The sequence below is a fragment of the Lissotriton vulgaris genome, chromosome 4_1 (genome assembly GCF_964263255.1).
Source record: "Lissotriton vulgaris chromosome 4_1, aLisVul1.2, whole genome shotgun sequence".
NCBI classification, from domain to species: Eukaryota; Metazoa; Chordata; class Amphibia; order Caudata; family Salamandridae; genus Lissotriton; species Lissotriton vulgaris.
Genome location: NC_141691.1, coordinates 600960947 through 600981224, shown reverse-complemented (window position 1 = coordinate 600981224; position 20278 = coordinate 600960947).

Sequence of the window (20278 nt, the reverse complement as noted above, 5' to 3'; positions counted from 1 at the left end):
CATCAAAGATCCCTGAATAGGACTAGCCTGTCTGTAACAAGACAGAGTGACCGGGCTGTCTTAGGAATATAGGTGAGGCAAGGGAGCCGTCTCTCCAGAAGAACTGTCTTAAAGTCTGTAGGGAACTGAAGTCAGTAAGACATTAAAAAGCATGGGGAAAACATTACCCCTGGTAGAGGAATAAAGAAGTGTCAGACGACAACGTTCCATGCAAACAAATACTAGGCAGTTCCCTTGATGGTACCCGAACCGCGGTTGGACAAGGCTGAAGGACATAGAACAGCCAATGCCACTGAGCCAGAGCTCCATGTCATAGAAAACAAGTATGTGATATAAACCTGCCCTGAGAAACAGGGAAAAGGGAATCTGAGAATACATCCACGATGGAGAGAGCACCAATCAATGCTTCAACAGAAGTACTGCAAGAACAACAACAACAACAACTATTGGTATAGACAACTCTTGTTTCGAGAAAATACTTCAAGAGAAAAGGTAACCCTCTGGGACTATCTAACATAGAAGCTACAGAGAAGGAAAGAATAAACAATTGCATGTGCAACAACCAAGTTAAGGTCCCACTGGAACACAAAGAAAGGCAGAGTTACATAAGCAGAATCGTAAGCCCTTTGAAAAATTCAGCATAACAAAAAGATACATATAATTACACACATCCATCGGCCATAGACTGAAGCTGTCAAAATTATTGATACATATACGAGGACCGAGTTGAGTAACCAGCAACATGGTACTGTGTAAGAGGATAGAGGTAGTAGAGGACATCACACACCCCAAAAAAATAATGGCAATCAAAACATGAAAACAACTCTATTGACTGATATGACTGTAATCAGGCGGGTGATAGATGAATATGAAAGAAAAATGCAGGTGTGAAAACCCTGCTAGACTAGCGAAAGGAAGCCCACCACTGGGGTCTAGAAAAGATTACGTTGAAACAAAGGCCAACACACGGAAGGCCTGGACAGATAACTGGCCTCAAATCCAATAGAAAAATAAATATCAGACAAAGCAGGACCTGACTGAAGCATTGATAAGAGATAGAGTACATAGTTGTGCAGGGAAAAGGCCCCCACGGAAGTGGAATTCCGAAAACAAAACATCAGTATGGGGAAATAAAACGGAAGTAACAGAGTTGCAGAGGATACAAGCAGAATAAATGTTGAGGCCAGGAAGGAATGTTTCTACAGGAGACAGGACCCAGAAAATTGAATGGAAGGTATAGTCTAAGTATAGCAAAAAAAACCTTCAGTAAACCACAATTAGGGAGGAGAAAAGACCCAGCATCTTCCATAGGAACAGGACAGAAGAAGAAGAGAGAATACTTCAAGGAGAAGGAATCCACAAAATAAAGTAGAAGTGGTATAACTAACACCAGAGGGCTAGAAACCTTATGACGTCCTGTGAGTAGTGGGAGGAACTCTCAGGAAAATAATCTGAAGGGAGCACCAAGTAGAAATAGAGAAATTAATCAATGGAATAGACTAGAATAACGTTGATACCACCACTAAATACGATCTGGTGAACACTCCCACTGGTAATCAAACCCTACACAATTGGCCGCCTATAACAATGGATATTCTTAAATCCATCTTGAAGTCTATCAAATCCGGCTCTCCGCAGGATCCTATTCCTATGAATATTATGAAAGAGCTGGACTCCTCCTCCCTTAAAATCATTGTCGACTCCTTAAATTCATCCTTGGAGCTTGCCGAAGTACCCGGTCTATGGAAACATGCTATAGTAACCCCTCTCCTAAAAAAAACAACAGCAGACCCTGATATCTTAGCTAATTATAGACCCATCTCCCTTCTCCCAGCCTTCTCTAAATGTCTGGAGACACATGTACATTCTGCCCTGACCACTTTTGCCGAAGAAAACTCCCTTCTCCATCCAACCCAATCGGGTTTCCGAGCGGGTTTCTCTACAGAAACCGCTCTGCTGGGAGTCTCGGAGACTATCCGGAAACTTCTTGACGATGGTCAAACGGTTGCGCTTATTTTACTTGACTTAAGCGCAGCCTTTGACACTGTGTCTCACAAAAAGCTGCTTATCCTGCTTGAAAATAATGGAATTCAAGGCAATGCCTTGAAATGGATCAAATCCTTCCTGGAACAACGGACCTTTCAGATAGCGTCATCCATGGCATGCTCAGAATTATTCAACTACCCACATGGAGTACCGCAGGGATCAATTTTGAGCCCTCTTTTCTTTAATCTGTACTTAAGACCCCTGGCAGATTTAGCCGAAAAATCTGGGCTGACGTTTATGATGTACGCGGATGATTCCCAGATTATTTTCAGGCTATCAGAATCCCATCCTTCTTCTCCGTCTCTGCTCAAACAAGGTCTCCAGAACATCTCCAATTGGATGAATGTGAATCAGCTGAAACTAAACGGAGACAAGACAGAGATTCTTTTAATGGGAAAACAACCTGACCTATGGAATGCCACACACTGGCCTTCCCAGATAGGAAATGTTCCAACACCAGTTTCTCATGCTAGGAATCTGGGGATAATCCTGGACGACACATTGTCTATGAAGCAACAGGTAAGCAAAGTGGTTGGACTCTGCTTCACCATCTTGAGATGGCTCAAAAAGATACTATGGATGCTGCCCATCTCTATGCAGAAAACAGTAGTCAATGCCTTAGTTACATCCCGGCTTGACTACGGGAATATTCTATACCTAGGTGCCAACAAAGGAACAATAAAAAGACTTCAAATGATTCAAAATGCGGCTGCCCGGATTCTCTGTCAAATACCCAAAAATACCCATGTGACCCCTTACCTGCGCAAACTTCACTGGCTCAGAGTGGAAAACCGCATCAAATTTAAGACCTTAAACTATATGTTTAAAATAAAAGCAGGCACTGCACCCAAATACCTTCAGGCACTAGTGCACCCCTACATCTCTAAAAGAAATTTACGGCCACTCTCAGCAGCAACATACTGTGTGCCCAGATTTAAACTTTCCAGAATGGGAGGGAGATCCTTCGCACATCAGGGTCCCTCTATGTGGAATACCTTACCTATCCACATACGCAAAGAAGAGAGCTATTCTAAGTTAAGGAAAGAAATAAAAACCTGGTTATTCGATCAATAATTCTGAATGACCTATAACGTTCCACTCTCACTGCTTGCTTTGTCTGTGGCGCCGGGAAACCCTTCTTGGGTAGCAGCTGCGCCTTACAAGTTCATAAAATAAAATAAATAAAAGCCCCCTTGTGAACCAATCCCAAGAGAGATGGAACCATAATGCTCATGGAACAAGCGTTTGAGAATGGAACTAAAGAGGAGAACAGCCACGAACACCAAAAAAAGGGCTACGTGGCGACATCTGAGGAACAACACTTTCAGTAACTAAATGCCATGGTTGGTATCTGAACGGTCATAGAAATGTTGCCTGTGGGAACAAAGGTACAAGGCATTTCCCCAAAGCGAAAAGTAAAAAACGAGTCTTGCAGGGATAAAGCAGAGTAAAGATAGCAAGATGGTGGCACAGGAGAAAAGAGTTGTGAGCGAAAGCCACCTATAGCCAACATATGGATAAGATACCGCAACAAGGGATCAGTGGCAGAAGCGATTCTTGCCAATGCACAGCGAGAGCAGCAACATAAGTGCCAAAACACACTGAAAAAGGACCTAAGTTGGAACACTGCCTAGGCCAGAAGCGGACAATATACTGAAGGCCAAGGACTAAACCACGCATCCTCCTGCTTTTGCTAGGGAAAGAAGGACAGCAGATTGAGATTAAGGAATGCCCCATGGTGAAGATAGATGCACCTGACAAAAAAGGAGAGGGGGCACTGATGCAAGGCAGAAAAACTTGCACTATCTTTCCAGAGATACATAAATTGACGTCCACCATAAGGGAAACTAAATTGCCAGAACCATATGTAGGAATGCCTATAAGGGAAACTGAAGATGGTCCCTGTAGAACAGGGAACAAAACAGTTCACCCACACATTGCAAGCAAAATACCCTATACAGAAAGAGAACTTTGGAGGAAAAAACTTCTTCAGAAAAGAAAAACACCATGAGCAACAGGCATTGAAACCCACATATCGCCAAAAAGTAATACACGTCCCAGAAAATAGGAACCATAGCCTGTCATTGACAGTTTAAGAAAGAAGAAAACCTGCATAAGGCAGGAACACCTCAACGGGTGCAAACAGTAGGTTGAATGGGCGCTTTGAAAAGATAAAAATAATACAACGGGCTCTGCCCTAGGATGGCTAATATGTGAAAGAAATCAAAGAGGAATGTCCCCCCCGTACAAGTCTAGTACGGGAGGAAGTAGGTAAACAGTGTAGAAAAACAGAGTTAGGATTCTGTTCCACCCCAACTGTCTGAAAAACGCTAAAATGCAGACTCGACCTGAGTGCCAAACAGATGTACACCATTGAAGGCATGTCTATCAAGGTGGCTTAAACCGCTTTCAGAAAACAGAGTTGGGTAGCCAGGCATGGTGGCGGAGTGCCACTAAAAAGCCATGACTCGCCCTACATAGTCTTTGGTATTCATGCCACATCCAATCAGCAATTTAGCTGCTTGGTGCCCATTGTGGAGTATCTGGGTAAGATCATTCCGGGTCTCATCCAGAAAGGAGGGTAGCAGGGTCATGATCAAATCCCACCTCCCTGAGAAAATCGACCAGATCACAAGTTGTATTAACTGACCGCAAGGCTGAACTTGCCGTAGAGAAAATATGCCTACCATAATTGTCGAGACTCCCTGTCCGGAGGTACATTACGAAGGGTGCTTATGAGGCTGTACCCGCTTCCACCACAAAATTGTGCAGAGTAGGCTGCCATAGAAGACAGGCCGGCCCCTCTGGGCAGGGCGGTGTCTAAGTGCTATAGACAGGTCCACAGAGGCCCCAGTAGAGGGATTAGCCCAGGACCCCAACAAAATATCATATAAGGCTTCGCTGAGTGGGGTGCACAGCCTCAACCCCTTTGACCCTGAAGAAGCACACCAATCAGTGGTGAATAAACAAAGTCTCTTCTCCTCCAAAAACCTGTTCTCCGAGAGGAAAAACAGTAAAGGGTTCTTCACAAGTAGGACAGCTGTCCGAAGCGCCTCCCGCACCGCCCCCTGAAGCCATCTGGCGTAGATGTGGCGATGTCCTCCGACATCAATGTGGCGATGCTGTCCAGCATGAATGTGGCAACGCGGTCCAGCATTGGAGAGGAGAGATAGTAAAGCATCATTTGGCACCACCAATGTCGAAGTTGGCTGATCGGGCACTGGCATCGCAGGTGGGAACCCTGAAGGGCTGTGCACTGGAGCAGACATGGATTTGACTACAGATCTAGTGGGTCTAACTGAAGCCGAGGGCGACCACACCAGCATAGATTCAGTCAAGGCTCCTCTGACCTGCTTGTGGCTGAAAAGCACACAAGAGGGAGGAGAAGACTTAAAGATGGCACTTAGGGAGGGATAATACTCCCAGATCTTGCCCAGAGTCTCCCTGGCTCCAGGGAAGGTAGGGAGGTGCGGGGTAGACTTTTGCCCCAACTCCTCAACCAGAGGCCAGGAAGGGTCATCAGAGATGCAGAGCGTACACAGCAAAGTTGCGGAATTTCACCGCTTGCATCTCAACTTACCTTTGGAAGTTAAGGTCGTAGGACGCCCTTGAGAAGGATTTCTGGAGCAGGCTCTTGAACTTTCTCTGGAGCGAGAATAATACCATGGACATTGTGAAGTCTGTCACAACCGTGCCGCCAAGAGCTTCATGCAGCATTCCCGCAACGCCTTTGGGAGAAGTTGGCAAAAGGAGTCGCACTGCTCAAAGTCATGGTGCTCCCTGAGGCACCACACACAGAGTCTGTGGCCAACAGCTGCCATCCACAGGACCAACAGGGTTTGAACTACGAGTACATTAGCAAAAGGCACCAAACTGTTCCGTCTACATAAATGTTAAGACAGGCCTGAAGAATCACTCTCCGGATCCGCACTAGAAGAGCTGAAAAAAAGATTCTTTGCATTAGCACCCAGCTTAGCATGACTGTACAAGACTTCAGAAAAATATTAATCTATGATGAAATCAACCCTTTTGTGATGAATATATTAACTTGGAGGGTGCTACTGCTGCAGATGAAAGCTTTATACATTGGCTGAACAATACCGACCATCACTTAGATTTCACTCAAAACCTTAGTATAGTTGCAATACCAAATGTTGTATCCCCTGATAAACTCAGTTCACAGGAAACATATCAGTTACGTTTATAGGAAATCCACTGATAAAAAACATTCCTTACTACTCTATGACCGCCATCATCCAAAGGCCTTCAGAGATAATCTCCCATGGAAACATTTTAAGAATTTGGAGAAACTGCTTTGGCTTAACCTTTTATGTATAACATAAAACATTGGCTGAGAAATGATGTCATCAGAACTATCCCAATAGAATAATTAAATTTAAAAAATCCTATGTAGGTGCACAGATTTAGAATAGGGATGTATTACTTGAGACTCGCATCAAAGCCTTCATTGATAGAATCACCTGTAACACAACATTCTCCTTAATTTGCAAAACAAAATATTGAAAAAGATTGGAGCATTCTAAATGCAGGCCTCATCTCTCTAGAAAAACTTTTGTGCTTCTCCAAATAGGGAATAATCTACATGGAGTGTTGATCCAGACAAAACCCCAGAAAGCAGTGGCCCCTGGCGTTCAAAAGACACTGGGGTCTTTACCAGATGTGGCTGGCATTTTTCCTTGTGGGAACTGCCGTGTTTGCAAGTATTCTAAACATACCAGTTCCCTTGATCTGGGCCTTCCCTGTGCCTGGGTATCAAAGATCTCAGACCAATTTGCAACACAGATTCTGTAATTTACCTGTATTTGGGCACTTGCATACTACAATACATTGGCATGACAAGTTGGAAGAAAAGACATGCATCATTGAACATCACAGTAACATTAAAATCAGGAAAGTTACAGACAAAACTAGTATCAAATTCAAATTCAAAAGTGCTTTATTCGAGTATTACTCATAAAAGCAGACGTACAAACATGTAATAAGAAAGTCAATTAAATTACAGTAGTCATTTTAGACATAAGCACATAATCACATTATTAAAAAGTTATTTCTCAACATAATCGCAGGTGTAAAGTTCATTACTATTAAAAATACAGTTAAAAATGATTATAATAACATTGTACCAAAAATCATTAAAATTACATTCCGAATGACACATAAAATGAACCGTTACAGAGAATAGACAATAGTCTAGCAGTCTCTGGACAGCTAGGCAGAGAGTAGTTACCCTACTAGCAATCTCTGCCTTATTACCCATGCCCACCCCAAGTACTTTGCAGTGGCAATTGTGATCCAAGTCGAAGAAGTAGATCTAACAATACGCATCACTACCATGCTGCTTTTTGTACCTAGGTTCCTGCACATAGGTGCCAACCAGGCTCGCCTTGGAGCAGAATATGCTTGGCAGGAAAACAGAAAGTGACCAAGAGTTTCGTCTCCTTCACCACAAACTGGACAAATAGCTGGACCTCCTGCTTTCCACTTGGATGTTAAATTGCGGAGAGGGAGGGAGCCAACCCTTAGTTGAAAAAGCAGTTTCCTATCCATGGGGTTCGATATGTAATCCCAATACAATTCGTACATAGAGTACAGTTTAACTTCAAGAAAACTGCTGGTCATTGACCCACTGTTGGTACTAAGCAAGCTCCTACTAGCAACCCGTTCCCAAAAGATGTTTTTTAAGGTTGACTTGTTGGGAAATGATGCCCCAACTGGATCGGACCATAATGCATTTAGTCCTAGTTCGAAAAGTGCAAGTTTTAATGCTTTGAACCATCTAATTTTATTATAGCGATCTGCTTTGATAACATCAATGAACCCATCCGCGTAGTGGGAGAGCTCAGGCGTGGTCCAAAGCCTACGCCAGTATAAAATCGGTCGTAGTTTGGCCATTTCCGAGATTTCTCTCCTGCCAAGCTCATATCTCAAGGGCAATAACGGACTACTCTGTGGGGTACCTCTGAGTGTCCTAAGGAATTTATTCTCTGATGTTTGGAGTTCCTGCAGATTTTCATGCCCCCACAGCTCAGCCCCATACAAAGCTGACCCAATAGCTTTTGCCTCGTAAATGATCAGGGGTGGTTTAATCGGTTTGGTCAGCGATTTCCTATGTTCCTTTATAATGGTACCAGCTAATTGCTTGTGCCTTAATATTGCAATATTAAGATGTTGGTGCCACCTATTGTCATTAGAAATAAGGATCCCCAGGTAGGTAAATGATTTTACAACCTCGAGAATGTGTCCACTCAGAGATATTAGGTTTAAAATTTTTATGCGGGTTAAAAACCATGAGTTTTGTTTTAGAAGCATTCACCTCCAAACCGTGATCCCCACAGAACTCGTCAAATATTGCCAATGCTTTTTGCAAACCACTTGGGGTTTTAGATAAAATTAGAGTGTCATCGGCGAACATTAAAATAGGGATTTTTACACCTGCGAGAGAGGGAGCATCCACAACCTGTGATTGCATACGGGGAACGATACCATTGATAAAAAGAGTGAACAAAGTTGGGGCCATTGAGCACCCTTGCCGGACCCCGCGCTCAACAGGAAATTCGCAGTATCATTACCGTACCCACCCCATTGGATTTTGGCGTAAGTACCTTCATGCAGTCTCATAATCAAAGATAACAAGACCCCAGGAACCCCTACAGCCACAAGCACATCCCACAGTTTAGCCCGCGGTACCAGGTCGAAGGCAGCCCTCAGATCGACAAATGCCGCATTAAGGCTGCCTCCACCTAGCACCACGGTCCTCCACTGGATCAGTTGGAAACGAAACACTTGATCCACAGTGCTGGTTGCCCTGCGGAACCCAGCCTGGAAGGGAGATAAAATATTGTGATCCTCCACCCAATCGAGCAATCTGTTAACAATCACTCGTCCCACAATTTTTTGGACAGTATCAATTAGACTGATTGGGCGGTAGTTGCAAGACTGGGCACAATCTCCCTTTTTGAATACCGGAATGATAACAGCACCCCGCCATGATAACTGGATATCTGCATCTCTGGCAATGTGGTTTATTAACAGGTAAATGAATTTACACCACCTTCCAGTGTCTTTTAGAAAGACGTCCGCTGGAACCCCATCGTTACCAGGAGCACGGCCACTATGGACAGTTTTAAGGGCAGACAGTATTTCACTCTGCGTGAAAACATTATCTTCTGCCAATAAAAGGGTCGGGCAACTACTATTTACCGTCAGATCCCTAGTTGCATACTGTTCGCTAAAGAACTTGACCCAGTCATCCTGTGGGACGTTATTGGTACTTGCCTCCTCAATCCTTTCTTGACCCCATTTGACAATGTGCCAAAATAATCTAGAGTGTTTTCGGTCACTTGCACATTTCAGCTTGTTCCAATGGGCTTCATCCCAGTCTCTTTTTGCTTTGGCAATACAGATTTTATAATGTTTCCTAGCAGATCTAATAACCCCCACATTTTTGCTCTTGATTGCGACTCCCAGAGAGGTTCGTGCCACCTTACAGTCATGATTATACCATTTAGCAGCTCTATGAGCACATACCCTTTTTCTGTTTACAGGTTTTAAGAAATGGCATTTGATTTCATTGAAGAGAATCTCATGAACCTTGGTGGTATTATCTTGGCTCGGGGAGTTACCAACCACACTCTCTAGGGCCATAATAGCCTTATCTGTCGCCTCTCCTATTTTCTCTAAAACCAGCTGGTCAGTCCTAACACTTGACCACCTCAGCCTGCGCATGTCGTTTGTTGGTACAATCAACGGGGTAAAAATTTGTCACAGGGGCTAGGAACAATATCATCAGACATAACACATAAAGGGTTATGATCGCTCTCAAGCCTTTCCATAACAACCATATCGCTAACAAATGACCAAAGAGACATGCTACAAATGACATAATCTATGCGGCTTTTGCTTCTTCCGTTGTTGAAAGTCATAGCTGGTACTCTATCTGACTTTGTCCGGCCATTCAAAGCTCTTAGTCCTTGTTCGAGACGCATTGCGTTTAGACCAATGATATCTTCAGTCCATCGTGTTACTGGAGTAGTGTCTAGTGCAGGAATATCCCATTGCTTATCTTCTTCAGCACCCAAGAAAGCCTCACCAGTATCTAGAGGCTCAAACGTGCGATTTAAATCGCCAGCAATGATTATATTCTTCCTACAGGAATGTATCTCTAAAAGGTTGTACAGGGTCAGAAGGACCTCCGATTTTCCTACACTTCCACCTCTAGCATATATATTATAAATATCGATGGAAATGGATGAAACACTCGTGAGTCTGATGAGCTGGATATCTTTTTGATGGAGCTCCACATTTTTCACTACAGCTGTTAGGGACTGACGGACCCATATGGTGAGGCCCCCCATCGGGCGACCTTTAGGGCCCTTAGTTGCCGGAACATAAAAATTTAAGTACCCCAGAACGAAAACAGGATCACAGGCCCATGTCTCTTGAAAAATACAAACATCGTACTGGCTAACAAACCCAAACCAGTCTCCACAGTCCAGTTTGGAGCATAGCCCAGCCACATTCCAGGACAATAAATTCCCAGTGCCATTTGCCGTGTTTAATGTAGAGCTGGGAACAGACCCATCAGTACCATTATCATTTACATTTACATTAGTTGGTCCTGCTACAACCTCAGAGTTGCAAATCTCATTTTGAGCACCTATTAAATGGCTGTGCTCCCCAGGAGTACATACATCAGGGGTAATTTGCAACAAAGACATGGGTTTAGATGGTTGTCAATCACAGGAATCTAAGTTTGAAAGGGCAGAGAATCTATTTTCCAAGCCTAGTCCCCATTCAGTAAAACCAACACCCTTGCTGCCCCGTTTGGACACAACGTTCCATTTTGTTCTTAAAGTACTTGAATTCGGGCCTCTACCTTTCCGAGGATAGAAAAAGTCCAAAGTCAATGGAACAATTGAAGTGGATCTTCGCTGAGGAGGTAAGATGTTAGGCAAGATGTTTGGCAGGACCTCAGGGTCTGAAAAGTTGAGGACAACACAATCCCCCTTGAGCCTTTTTACCCTGTTACCAATCCACTCTACCCTTCTAGCATTTACAAGTTCTTCTGATAATTGCTGCTTTCCCCAGGGAGAAATTACCATGTTGTTGGTGAGCCATGATAAAGATTTGTTTATTAAGGATGACGTTGTTTCGACCTCACCAGATGCTAGTGGAGGAACATTTGCAAGTACGAGAACTAGTGGCGAAGCTTCCACTACCAGCTCGAAAGACTCTTTCCCAGAATTAGGATCACCAATTGGAGGAACGAGGGGAACAGCACCAGAGGCACCACCAAGTGGATTAATCAATGGTACAACTAGAGGATTTGGCGCAGCAATAGGAATAGGTCCACTGGTTTCGCATGATTGTATTTTATTCACCAGTGGCTCTACCCTGGTCATGATAACTTCAGGGAGGTTTCCTACTTCCCCCAGGGTTTTTTCTAGTATACCTTCCAGTTTGCTGACCTCAGCTGTTAGTTTGTCTATTTTACTAACCAGGGGTTTAACTATAGCTTTGATTTTTGAATCCATCATGCTCCATATTTTGTTAAATTGAGCATTGGAGAGTGTAACATAAGCTTCCCCAGTCAGATCATCCTCCTCATTTTCAAGTATTTTCCTTGGTGGTGGTGTTGCCACTTTGTTTCTAGCAGACCTTAAACCCCCCCGTTTTTGTATGACCCTCCTTTTACCCCCAGTAACCCTCGGGCTGGAACAGGGACGGCAGTAGGAGTAGGGGGCTCATTATTAGTAGATATCACAGCCACCTCTAAACTGTCACTAATGTCTTCAGAAGTAGCAACTATGCCACTAGGCTGGATGGTAATTGTATCCTGCAGATAGTCATGTACCACACCGGAGATGCTACTGTTTAGTAGTGCAAAAGGATCCTCCATCTCTTTGTCAGCCAAAGGAGATTGGCTAGATAAGTCTTATCCCAGTGAGGTTCTCCTGTCACTATTTATTTTAGCCACGACTTGAACAAGATAGTTCTCCATGGTGTTATTAACTGGAGTTTGCTTTTTCCCGGGCATGATTTAGATGGACAATACACTCAGAGCAAAAAGGTTACTCACAGGATTCGGCAGAAGATCTGATTACCTGATACAGAGTAGACCAAGGAGGCCTGTGTCCAGACGTGTGCAGGAAAATTTTCAGGCAGGGTCCCTGGCCCAACCCAACCTAGTCCAACCTCAGACGGCCCGCCCTTTGCCCAGGCTTCGCCCGGCGTCCCGCTCGCGTCCCACGGAGCGGACCTCAGCGCCGATTTAAAGCGCCTCCGGGCGCTGGCGCGAGGTCAGAGGTGCGCGCCGCCGCTGAGGCTTCCGGGAACTGTGGTCCCGGGGCGGCGGCGCGATGGAATGCAAAGATTGACTCTCGGGCGGTGGCGGCGTTCGTGGACCCTTGAGCAACACACTCCAGGTAAGTTTCCAGGTAAGCTTGTAGATGTCCCGAGGCTCCGCCGACCTCAGCGCCGATTTAAAGCGCCTCCGGGCGCTGGCGCGAGGTCAGAGGTGCGCGCCGCCGCTGAGGCTTCCGGGAACTGTGGTCCCGGGGCGGCGTCGGTCCGGCTGAAATGCCAGAAACCGGTCCCCGGTAGCTTGTCTCCTTTCCAGTGAAGAATTGGCTTGGTAGTCTGGTCTGCCCTGTTCCCATGATGCACTGGGCCAGGGACCGACTAATTTGCATGTAGCCAGGTTCTGAGCTGGGATGGTGCAGTGAGCTAAATAACGGTAATGGATCAAGCCCTGATCTTTGGACTGGGTAAGAGTGGTCTGCTTAATTCAGACACTCTGTTCATCACCACCGCCTTTTCTGAATGGTTGCCAAGAGGACATCACAAACTTTAAGAGGAAGATCAATCACCCTCAACTGTCACCTCTCCATCTCTACGCATGAAGCTGAAGGGTATGCTGGTTTTGGCACAGCACTTGCCCTGTTGCTGCGACACAAGGTCCTCCTGTATGGTCAACCTGATAGGAGGAGAAATGCTCAAGCTCGGGGGATGTGGGTAGCACAACCTCTGAGCCTAATCCAGAGCCACTACGATAACTTGGGCTTTGTCGGTCAAATCTTCTTGAGAACTCAGGGTAGTAGTGATATTAGAGGAAAGTTTGGGCTGGACTGTTCCCATGAGGCACAGGGTCATACTGATTTGCATAAGCCATGTCTGAACTGGGGTGGCGGAGTGAGCTAAAGAATGATGATGGAATAAACCCAGATCAGTTGACTGGGGGTGAGTGCTTGCATTGTTCAACACTCAGTCCATCATCCCCTTTGGTTTTGATTAGAGGAAAGAGGTACAGCAGTCCTGAACTCCACTTGAGATAAAATGCGTCTCTAAGCAAGAGGTAACCTTGGAAACTCCAACTTGCAGAAGCAATGACTGCGTATTCTCAGCGGTGGTAAACTGATCGAACTAAGGCTCTCCACACTCCTTAAAAGGTGTGTGCTACCTCCGGATGTAGATGTGGTTCGCCAGGCACCTCCAGCTGAACTTGTCCACCATGGCATTCAAAGAGCCTGCCAGGTGCTGAACAACCAGGAAAATGTTCTGGTACTCAAGCCAGTTCCAGAGGGGCAGAGCCTCTTGACACAGGGCACACAACGCCACCCTGCTCTGCTATGTACAATACCACATGGCTGTAGTGTTGTCTGTGAACACCTGAACCAGCCGCCTTTGATGGACGGTAGTAAGGCTTTCCATGCCAGCTGGATCGCCGCAGATCCAACAAATTGATGTAGAGCTGGGACTCCACAGGAGACTTAAGTCCTCTGATCTCCATCTATCCCAGATGGCTACTCCAACACAGAAGTGACACATATGTCACTGGGATAGGGGTCTGCCACTCAACCAATCACAATTGATAAGCCACCACTGCAGGTCTTTTGCAGTGCCCTCCGATATCTGAAACAGGTCGGAGAGAATCCCCTGATGCTGTGCCCACTTGGACTTCAGGCATGTTTTACCTGCAGCAGGCTGTGAGGCAGAGCAGTCTCTGAGCCAGCCTCACCAAAATCTAGGATAGAGGCTAAAACATTGGTATCATCACCGGAATATGCTGGACTCACTGTTCTGGAGGATAGGCTGCAAAGTGCACTGTGCCCAGAATGGCTCTGATGAAAGGGAGTATCTGAGAGGAAGTCATGCAAGAATTCAGCCCGTTGATAAAAAACCCTAGTGAATGCAGGTGGCAGATTACTGTCTGGGTCAAATACTCCTTCAACAGCCAGCCATCGAAGTAAGGGTGGACTGGAACCCATGACCTCTGCAGATGTGCTACAACCACCGCAATCCCCTTGGTGAATACCAGAGGTGTGCTCGTGAGGCCAAAATGGAGCACTGCAAATTGAAAGTGCTCATAGCCGACCATGAAAATCATGCAACATCTATAGGCAGGCAGGCTGGGGACGTGAAAATAGACACCTAAATAATCCTGCAAGAGCAAGGTCAGTCTCTGGGATCCAGGACCAGCAGAGCCTGAGCAAACATGAGCATTTAAAACGTATTTTTAGAGTAAGAAACTGAGATGGCACAGGTCTAAAAGGGGACAGAGGCCTCAGTCTTTCTTCAGTAGCAGAAATAGCACCCATGGCCACTCTCTTGGTGAAAACGAAGGGGGGAATTTTGAGAAGTTTGATGCTGTGTTTTAGTATATTTAATATCCGCTTGTTCGAGATGATTGACTTGAAGGTATCCCCCTATTCTTCCCCTCTGGTGTTGTATTGCGTGTGTGGCTTTAAGGAGTCACTTGTTAGCTGGTATATCTCCCTTTGGGCATGGACCGCCCTCAAAAGGGCTGTCTCGGAGAGTACAGCCAATACTGGAACACAGCCTATGCAGTGGTTGCTTGGCTAAAGCCTTGTTTTGGAGGGGCTGCACCATGTTGGAAACCTCCACTACATGGTAGTCTTCTGGCAGGCATGCCTCACTCTGTGAAGGATCCACGGAATTGCAGTGCTCCCATTGTCTGCCCAGTTTCATTGTGCTTCTTGATTTGTTGCAGTGGCACATTCACCACTGGGCTCAAAAGGGTGATGCATGAGAAGGGCATATTAATGAAAGAGGTTTTAACATCTGTCTTGAACCCTGAGACTCTCAGCCAGGTGTGTTTTTCTGAAGGTTGTTCTGGAGCACATATGCCGGCTGGTTGTTTCTGTCGCATCGAGAGCCAACGTCTGACAGGTGTTGCGGATTGTCTTGCCATCCTGTTCACAGTATTAGCTCTTTTCTTATACTCCTATGGGAGAAGCTGCATGAGTCTTTCTAGCTTGTCCCTCTCTTGATGGACAGAGCGGTTGACAAGGGTGTTGGAGTTTTAAATTCTCCAGAGTTGCTGCACCTCTCTCAATCTTCCTCCTTACCAGCTCCATGAGTTTACACTGCCTGTATGGCGGGCCCGGTTGATGTGAGTGTGTCACCTCTGTTCCTTGCAAAGGCCATGATGATCCACAGAACATTCTCCTTAATGTAGATGTGATTCTGCAAGGAATGCTTGTATGTCTTTGACACATTTTTTCACTGTAGCATGCTCTCAAAAAGACTCCTTCCTCTGGTCGAGGATATACTGTAACATGGGAAGATACAAGTTCCTCTCTTACGAGGGCATCAGTGTCTCTTAATAGGAAACAGGAAACCTTTTCCTCCTTGAGCTACATTGCTGTTCTCTTGACAAGTGTGTTGTAATAGCCAGGTCATCTGGAAGAGAGACCAATGAGGGATATGTCTCAATGCTCTTCTCAGGAGAGTCCGTGTCAATATCATGTCAGACCCACTCCTGTTGTTCATGTCCATCGAAGAACGTGGTCTCTAAGTCTTCATAGTCAAAAGAATACCTAATTCTTTTCTTCTCGATGGTTGCGCAGATTGATGCTGTGGTAGCGCTGAGTGATGTTGTGATGGCGAACGAGTGATGCTGTGGCGTTCTGTGATGCTGTGGTAGTGCATAGTGATGTTGTGGTGCCCCTGAGTGATGCTGTGGTGGTGCTGAGTGATGCTGTATGCTATGCTATGTTTTGTTTTGCTATCCTATGCTTTGATTTGTTATGCTATGCTATGTTTTGCTATGCTATGCTTTGCTATGCTATGCTATGTTTTGCTATGCTATGTATTATGATATGCTAGGTTTTGTTGTGTTTTATTATGCTATGCTTTGTTTTGCATTGCTATTTTTTATGCTATGATATGCTTTTTTGTGTTTGGTATGCTATGCTATGTTTTGTTAAGCTATGCTATGTTTTGTTGTGTTTTGCTATGTTTTGTTATGCTATGTGTTGTGTTTTGTTATGCTATGTTTGGTTATGTTATGCTATGTTTTGTTATGCTATGCTGTTTTGTTTTGCTATCCTATGCTTTGTTTTGTTATGCTATGCTGTTTTATTATGCTATGTTTTGTTGTACTATGCTTTGTTTTTTTATGCTTTGCTATGCTATGTTTTGTTATGTATGCTATGTTTTGTTGTGTTTTGTTATGCTATGCTATGTTTTGTTTTGCTATGTTGTGTTTTGCTATGTTTTGTTATGCTATGCTTTGTTTTGTTATGCTATGTTTGGTTATCTTATGCTGTTTTGTTCTGCTATGTTTTGTTATGCTATGCTATGTTTTGGTATACTATGCAATGTTTTGTTTTGCTTTGTTATGCTATGCTATGCTTTGTTTTGTTATGCTATGTTTTGTTGTGTGTTATGCTATGCTTTGCTTTGTTGTGTTATGCTATGCTATGTTTTGTTTTGTTATCCTATGCTATGTTTTTGCTATCCTATGCTTTTTTTGTTATGCTATGCTATGCTGTGTTTTGTTATGCTATGTTTTGTTATGCTTTGCTGGTGATTGAGGGTGAGGGTGTGTGAGGGTGAGATGGTTGTGAGGGTGAGGGGGTGTGAGGGTGTGTGAGGGTGGGGTGTGTGTGAGGGTGGGGGGTGTGAGGGTGAGTGATGGTGAGGGTGTGTGAGGGTGTTTGAGGGAGAGTGAGGGAGGGTGAGGGGGTGTGAGGGTGGGTGTGTGAGGGTGAGGAGGTGTGAGGGTGAGGAGGTGTGAGGGCGAGTGAGGGTGTGTGAGGGAGGGTGAGGGTGTGTGAGGGAGGGTGAGGGTGTGTGAGGGAGGGTGAGGGAGGGTGAGGGGGTGTGAGGGAGGGTGATGGGGTGTGAGGGAGGGTGAGGGGGTGTGAGGGAGGGTGAGGGGGTGTGAGGGAGGGTGAGGGGGTGTGTGGGAGGGTGAGGGGGTGTGAGGGTGGGTGAGGGGGTGTGAGGGTGTGTGAGGGGGTGTGAGGGCGAGAGTGGGTGAGGGTGAGAGGGTGTGTGAGGGTGAGAGGGTGTGTGAGGGGGTTAGGGAGGGTGAGGGACAGGCATTGGACATTGAGGGACACAAGCACGGAGCGCTGAGAGGAGCAGGCATGGGGCAGTGAAGGACACTGGTTTGGGGCAGTGTGGGTAAAACATGAAAACAGGTCGAGACCTAAAAAAACTGAAGACCCAACTTCTACTAATGGCACCAGCAATACTGATGTGATAAAAAAGAGCTGTGGGTGAAACGCACTAAGATAAATAACGCAGCGGTCTTTTGAAATGAACGGCCACATGACATTCTGGATAATAATAAGTGTTTAGCCATGCAATAGTTAATGCTGTTGTACCAATGATATTGTGCTGCATAATTAAATACTTATAAGGTCCCAAAGGCAAGACCTATTGGCTATTCCAATGCTTGTTCAAATTGAAGCAGTTCAAGCGCTCAGTACCTGCCCATTTAAAGCACCCAAGCATTGCGACTGCGCTTCTGAAATGTGTGTGCACTAACGAAACCTCATAGCATAACATATTGTTGTAATTAATGCAGCACCCCAAATGCAATATATTGTACACAGCTGCAGAGTTCTCAGTGCAACAGCAGTTTACAAAACACCCAATCACACACCAAGACGCTGCACCAAAACCACAACAAGCGAATCACACTGGTCCTTAGACCCATCAAACACTACTCACGCAGATCACATGGCAGACTGACACTTACACCTAGCGCTCTGAAACCCACTTCAGCAACTCATCGGGGTTTGAAGTGTTAATGCAGCTACAATACAATATTGTATACAACATTGTTTCCTACTTGGAGCCCAATGAAAGAAAGAACAGGACAAAGAGGTAAGAGAGGCAGCAAAGGGGCAAAAAGTGAGACCTGATACTTCTTTTGTCTTTTAATCCCCCCCCTTTTTCAGTTCACTACCCTCCAGTTTAACTCCACTGCCCCAGTACAGATATGAATGTGGTGGGATTGAGGGATGAAGGGGCATGCACACAGCTGTCTCATGGGGCTCGGAATAAATCATAGTCCATTTGGGCTTCATATACTTGTCGGTAACACGGTTTGAAACCCATGGCACAATATATCCCTGTTAACAATGATTGGCCAATGCCTTCCACAGGTCTGTGCGTTAAGCTACAGCATCACTCATTAAAGGGATTTTACATATTCTGGGTGAATACCTGATCTAAACTGAGTTTTTTGCACTTAACTGGATTCCCCTGCTCTGGGAAGAAACAAAATGGTGGCAGGCTATCCATTATATTAGAAGAAACGTACAGTCTCACTTTTTATAAAAACAAAGGATGGCAAGCATTTTAAATATATGATGTTAGTGGAAGATGTCAGCCTCCCTTTATTTGGATGTTGTCATGAAATCTAAAAAGAGATTCATTTGTGGAGCAGAAAATGCCCATATATATTCTCTTGGTCTGAACACCATTTTAGTAGGGACATTGTGAAAATGCAGAACAAGCTCGGTTTTTAGGTCTCGCGACCTATCAATGCGCACAAGCGCATTGAGCGGAGCGAGAATTCAAGTGCTCAAAACACTCGTCAAACCAAGGGTTTCGTTCCTGCGGTTTTCTTTAAGTTCACGTGGCCACAGGCACGTGCTTTTGGACCATAAACTCTGTTTACCAGCTCCAGCACCTCCCCTCTCTCCAGCACCTGCCCTCTCTCTCCCCGCAAACACAGCCTTACTTGCATTTCTCCTCCCCCATCCCCAGCCAGCTTCCCCCAGGCCGTAGCAGCACTCCTCCCACACCTTTGAAGTGAAGCTTAGCTTCACTTCAAAGGCCCCTGCTGCTTCACACCCTCATCGCCAGCTCTCCCCTCTCGGCCCCCTCCCCTGCCCGCTGACATCACTATTGTCAGCTTGCGGTGTCATCAACATGAAACATGAATATGATTATAATTTCTGCCAACAGAAGCACTCATAATAATAATATTACTGTTAATAATAAGGATTATGGATGTTCTAACTCTCTTCCAGGATATGGAAGTTACTACGTGGCTTTCTCCAATCACAGGCCAGCTACAGACACACCCTTTCAAGGTCTACCATTGTATCCTTCTCTAACAGCGTGGCACCTCCCTCTAGGTGCCTACGTCACTTTCCTTCTTGTGCTGGGATTGGTGCCATCTACATTCGCAGGTGACATCACCTGGCACAGTGACGTTTGACTGCCCCCAAGGGACGGAGAGAACAGGTTACACACAAAAATGATATCGTGAGTTTTAACAAATCAGCGGCTACCTGCCCACCTCGCCACATGGCCGTTTCTAGCATTATCACATATGTAGTGTGGACGGCAAAAATGTGTGGCACACCCTTCTCGAGAGCGGCACGCCTTTCATCACTAGCGAAAATGCAGAGGCAACATTAACGCGGGGCATCTTTCTCGACATCTCCCTATGCACAAGCACCCGTGTGCTGGCCAGTCATAGTCCTAGTTCTGAATCGTAGGGATCATTATTGAAATCATCAACTTTGAATTATTCCTTGCTGCCTGCATGGAATCCGGAACACCTCTTTCAATATATATTACCAGTCAAGGAAAAGACACTGAAGAATGTTCATCACTGAAAGTAATTTTCCATATAGTCTCAGTGAAGTCGGTCAGGGACGTATTTTCCTCCTGAATGCTGTAGGAGAATTATTGAAACAGTCTAATGTAGCCTTTAAATGCCCAACACTCTGTCATGGAAAAAAGGCTGTCTGTTAACAAAAAAACAGCAAGAAGAGGAAAAGCAGCCTGATAGACTACCACTAACGAGATTAACAAGCACTGGCGTTGCCAATAGGTCTCGCAGTAGGAAAGTTGGAGCTATTACAATTGCAAATAACAATGCCTTTTAGTTTTGTTTTGATTTTAAAAACATAAAGGGCTTTATCATTACAAAACCAAT